The sequence below is a fragment of the Solanum verrucosum genome, unplaced genomic scaffold (assembly GCF_900185275.1).
Source record: "Solanum verrucosum unplaced genomic scaffold, falcon-dt-bn FXZP01000168.1, whole genome shotgun sequence".
In the NCBI taxonomy this organism is placed as follows: domain Eukaryota; kingdom Viridiplantae; phylum Streptophyta; class Magnoliopsida; order Solanales; family Solanaceae; genus Solanum; species Solanum verrucosum.
In genome coordinates this window covers 114,510-120,233 of record NW_026020277.1, presented here as the reverse complement: position 1 = coordinate 120,233, position 5,724 = coordinate 114,510, and positions in this window count along the sequence as shown.

Sequence of the window (5,724 nt, the reverse complement as noted above, 5' to 3'; positions counted from 1 at the left end):
AGAATTAGTTAACCGTTAGTCCTTCGTATCATAATAGGAACATCTCATAAGTACCGTCAAGTCATACTTGTGCAATGCATGGACAAGAACTCATAATCCCATCCATACTAAGTATCACCTTAGGACATCATACTTACCTACCACCTTCGGTCTCATCCTTAGCTTACTTCTCATAGAAAAGGGAACATTCACCTTAGATCAACTATACATTGGAAGGCAACCATAGCAACAATCAAAACTAAGCATAAGTCATAAGCATATTCAATCATACAGATCATCATAACATAAAAGGAACACACCATGAATACCCTCAAAGCATTGTAACAATCTAGAAAATCTAGTAAGATCAAGCTAGAGTCTAACGGAAACTAATAGGTAAAACTAGAACTAACTTGTGAGCTTTTGAGTTTGATGTTTTTTTAGGTTGTATATTGAATTCGCAAGCTTAGGTGGAGGTGTCTAGGGATTACACATCAAGGTACGACCCCCCAAGGACCAACTAAGGATCCTGAGGGGGACTCTAAAGCCTAACCCCAAGGCTTCCCCTTAAAGAAAAGAGATGCCAAAATCTTGTGAGGTACGGATGCAATCCACGGCCAGTGGATTGATCCACGGCTTGTGGTCTTGCTCCGTAGGTCAAGGGAACCAAAGCCATGTCTCTGACACAAACCTGTAACACTCTAAGAAAATGCTAGGGTAAGCTAGAGCTTAACATGTAGTCTAGTAGTCTAATAAAGTTACTACGTAAGATGAGGGTCTTTAAATAAGTTCCCTAAGCTAGTTCCACGGTCATAGAGATTATACGTCAAGGCAAGGCTCCCACAAGGACCCCCCAAGGGTACTTGATGAGAGCCAAGAGGCTGCTCCAAAAGATGCCAAATGCAACTTCATTCACGAGCTAAAGACCACAAGGTGTGGACTGACTAACGCCACTTAGATGGGAGTCGTGAGTCCAGCCTTAGACTCCACCAAAATCCCCAAAAAATTTCATGTCTCAACCCCATTCCACGGACGTGTAGCACAGTCCGTGGACCAGCTCTCGCTCTGTCGATAGGCCTCATGAGTTGAGACTTAGTCTTCTCACCGTGGCCTTGAACCTCCCCTCTCTGACCCAAATGACAGAAGCACAACATAGTCGATAGTCCCACCTACGGTCCATAGGTGGGGGAGTGTTGAACGTGGCCTGTACATCTTTCAAGGACTCAGCCTAGGTGAGGGTAGTTTGGTAATTTACTAACTAATTAAGTTAGTGTGTGGGACGGTTATATTTAGTTGCTTTAAATATATCAAAGTAATTTTAAGTATTAAACAAGTCTTTTAACTCTCATAACTCCAAAAAATATCTGCCAAATTCTCTTTTCTCTCTCTAAGAAGTTCCTACATTGAAGACAAAAAAGAAGAAGGTCAAGATTTGGGTTCAAGCGTCAAGATCTTCACTCAAATTTCATGGGTTAACATCAAACAAGGTATGGGAACCTTGATTCATGGAATACTTTCCTTCATGAAGCCCTCTCAACTAAATTTCGAAAATGGGTGTTATTGTTCAACAACTAGGGTTTTCATTCTAGTCATGGGTTCTTCCTAAAAATGTTTTCATTATTTTATTTGATGTATATTATGAATGATTTGATGTTTTATTGGTGATTTCATAATAAAATTCCACATGGACCCATGAATTACCCCATTACCCCAATTTCATGAATTTCAATGAAGGTATTGATGCAAGGTGATTTATACTATATATTGTGGTTATGTTAATTTGGTTATGAAACCTTTCCTTATTCATGATGATGATATTAGATCCTAAATTTAAGTATGGGACGTGGTTCATGACCTTATAATGGGTAAATTATGAAGGATTGGTCATGATTGTTGATAGTTACTGATGAACTTATGAACTCATTTCAAAGGTGAAAATCTTTTGACTATTGTGTGAATTGAGGTGTTGTTCAAAGACTAATTTCCCATATCCTTACACATGTTTATGTACAAATTTTCTAGGATGATGATAATTTTGTTATGTTGATTGAAGGGCTAGTATTCGTGAAAACACTATGAATAATGAGGTGGAAGTTACTCACCCTAAAATGATAATTCTAAAGTGAAAGGTAGTTCTCACTTAAATGAATCTATGAGCTATTTAGTGAGTTATATTGAACGAAGGGTAAAGTATGCCCTCACACATGTACATACAATTACATACTAATTATGTACAATTGGAGAATAATGCTTAGTACCGAGTGCATAAGGACAATGAGGAAAAGGCCCCTCCACTCATGCAATAGGTTGGGTCATCAATAATAAACTCATGAGATGGAAGCTCCTCCGCTAATGCAATAGGTTGGGTTAAAAAGTAGCTATCTTTCAATCCCATAACTATGTGCCAAACATAGGACAGAGCTAGTGGATCCTCTTAGAAGATAAATATGATTAGTTCTACCTTCAGCTAGTAAGAACACCTTCTTTCGGCGTAGGGTTATATGATACTGGATTCAATGCAGCTCACATGGTCTATGTCGGTTATGGCTAACATTCCCTAATAACAATAAGATAATGAATATGATAGGAACTATACTATGACTTCTTAATGGGCTTACATGGTAGGAGTGGGGGTATGGGACTTCACTTTTACATTGCACAAGGAGACTTAGTAGGATTTTGTGGAATGGTTTCCTTATGGTATGATAAGATATGAATAGATGACTTTCCTTGTGTTTAGTTCATGTACTTCCATAATTCCTCATTTATGACTATTGATTATGGTAAGCTTGAAGACTATGGTAATGAATATGTGGCTTCAAGGAATGCTTAGTAAGGTTGGTATTATGGGATGTCAAACATACATTGCACAAGTGTTCTTAGAGGTTGCTAAGGTATTAATATTACTATGTTATGAGTGTATTGTGACTACAGCTTGTCTTCTATGTTTGAAATGTATATTGGTTTTCCAAACTTGATAAATGCATACTCCCAAGAAAAATGTCCTATTTAGCATATTTAAATGCTTTTATGCATGTTTCAATTCTTAGTACATATTTGTGCTAACCGATTCTTTTCTTCATACTATGAGTATAGGTCCCATACATTGATTCATTACTTCCTTCTTCAAAATAAAGCTTGGGTCGACTATTCCCTAAGTTTTGGTGAGTCCTCCAGTTCGAGGACCAGATGCTTATATCAGTCTTAGTTTTAGTCATACTTTATTATGTTAAGACTTTCATTGATGTAAAGGGTTAAGTCCCTAATTTCATACTCTTATGTTTAGATGGTTTTTAATGAGAAAAGTCTAGTATTTCCACAACTCTTTATATATGAAATTTGAAGTTTGACTTCTGTTTAGAAAAGTTTTAATTTTTCGTATTATTTCTTATGACATTATGTGTGTGATTATGCTAAGAGCTTGTATGCGACCCCTTCAGGGTCAACTACATCATGTTACGTCTAAGGGGTAACCCTAGGTCGTGACAAACTTGGTATCACAGCATAAGGTTTTGGGAATAATATTTAGGATTGATGTCTCATGAAACCACGTCTAATAGAGTCTTGCTCATGAGTGTGAAGCGTGCCACACTTATGAGTGATAGGCTATATGATGTTTAGGAATGTTTCCATTATTTCATCACTTTCTATTCGTGCTTGAAATCTTAGCCCTATGATCACCTTTCTAATCCTTTTCTTATGATTATAGGAAATGAATGCAGGGAGAGGTAATGCAAGGAGAGGGAAAGATAAGAATGTCAATGAGGGGAATCCTCCCCATGCTTCTCTGAATCCTCAAGTGTCTGATAATAAGGGAGCTATGACTTATTTGGAGATTAGGGCGGCTCTCCAGGCCCTGACTCAGGATTTGACGGATCAAGTCACTAAGGATGCAAGAGTTCAACCGAATTCGAATGCTAGCACAACCGCTTCCAGGATTAGGGATTTCACTAGAATGAATCCCCCTACCTTTTATGGCTCAAAAGTGGATAAGGATCCACAAGGCTTTATAAATGAGATGTTGAAGGTGGTTGATGCTATGGGAGTGACTAATCGTGAGAAGGCAGAGTTGATTGCCTACCAGTTGAAGGACACAACTTAGGTTTAGTATGAACAGTGGAAAGGGGAGAGAACTGTGAGAGAGGGCCTAATTGATTGGGAAGCACTTTCCTTAACAGGTTTTTCCCACTAGAATTGAGGGAGAGGAAGATGCAGGAATTCATCAACCTTCACCAAAGAGGTATGAGTGTGAAAGAATATGGCCTTAAGTTCATGCAATTGTCTAAGCATGCTCTAACCTTACTGGCAGATTCAAGGGCCAAGATGAATAAATATGTTACGGGGATATCTTTTTTGGTGGTAAATGAGTGTCATTCAGCAATGCTCATTCCAAGCATGATCATTTCCCACCTTATGGTTCATGCCGAACAAATTGAGGAAGAAAAGCTCAGGCAGTAGAGAAGTGAAAAGGACAAAAGTAGATGATAGCAATTCGTCTAAAGGCAGATTTGAGGTTCAAGGCAAACCAAAGTTTAAGAAGAGGTTTTCTAATCAAGGTACCACTAACACTTCTAATGTGAACAAACAAAGGGTGCATACTCCTAAGCCAGAGGGTGGTAGTGGAGATGGTTTTTTTGTCGAGAGGCCTACTTGTGCAAAATGTGGTAAGAAGCATGAAGGTAAACATCTTGTCGATATGGGTGTGTGCTATGGATGTTTAAAGTTTGGGCATCAACTGAAAGATTGCCCAACCCATTCGGCTAAGGGAAGAGAGGGTAATCAAGCTCCCCCAAGTGGTTCTAATTCGGATGCTCCGAACAAGAGTTGCTTTTATGCTCTCCAGTCCGGAAGTGATCAAGAGGGATCCTCGGACGTTGTTACCGGTATGTTACAAGTATTTTCCATTAATATTTATGCATTGTTAGACCCTGGTCTACTTTATCTTTTGTTACACCTTTGGTAGCTATGAAATTTGATGTACTCCCCAAAACTCTAATAGAACCTTTTTTAGTGTCCACCCCAATTGGTGACTCAGTTGCTGCAAAAAGAGTCTATAGAAATTATCCCATTTATTTACCTCATAGAGTCACTCTAGTTGATTTGGTAGAGTTAGATATGTTAGACTTTGATGTCATCTTGGGGATGGATTGGTTGCATGCTGGTTATTCCTCCATTGATTGTAGAACTCGGGTAGTGAAGTTTCAGTTTCCTGATGAGCCCATTTTTTAATTAAAAGGGGGAAATTCAATTCCTAGAGGTCGATTCATTTGGTGTCTAAAGGCTTGTAAAATGATTTTTAAGGGTTGTATCTACCACATTGTAAGGGTTAATGAAGTCAAGTCTAAGACTCATCCTTTAGAGTCGATCCCTATAGTGAGGGAGTTTACTAAGGTTTTTCCTGATGACTCACCCAGCATTCCTCCAGAGCGGGAAATAGACTTCAGCATTGATCTTATACCAGATACAAAACCCATATCTATTCCTCCTTACCGGATGACCCCGGCTGAGTTGAAAGAGGTAAAAGCTCAACTCAAGAATTTGCTAGATAAGGGTTTTATTCAACCAAACATATCTCCATGGGGTGCACCGGTCTTATTTGTGAAAAAGAAGGATGGGTCCCTTAGGATGTGCATTGATTATCGCTAGTTGAACAAGGTCACAATAAAGAATAAATACCCGCTCCCCATGATTGATGATTTATTTGACGAACTCCAAGAGGTGAGTTATTTTTCAAAGATTGACTTA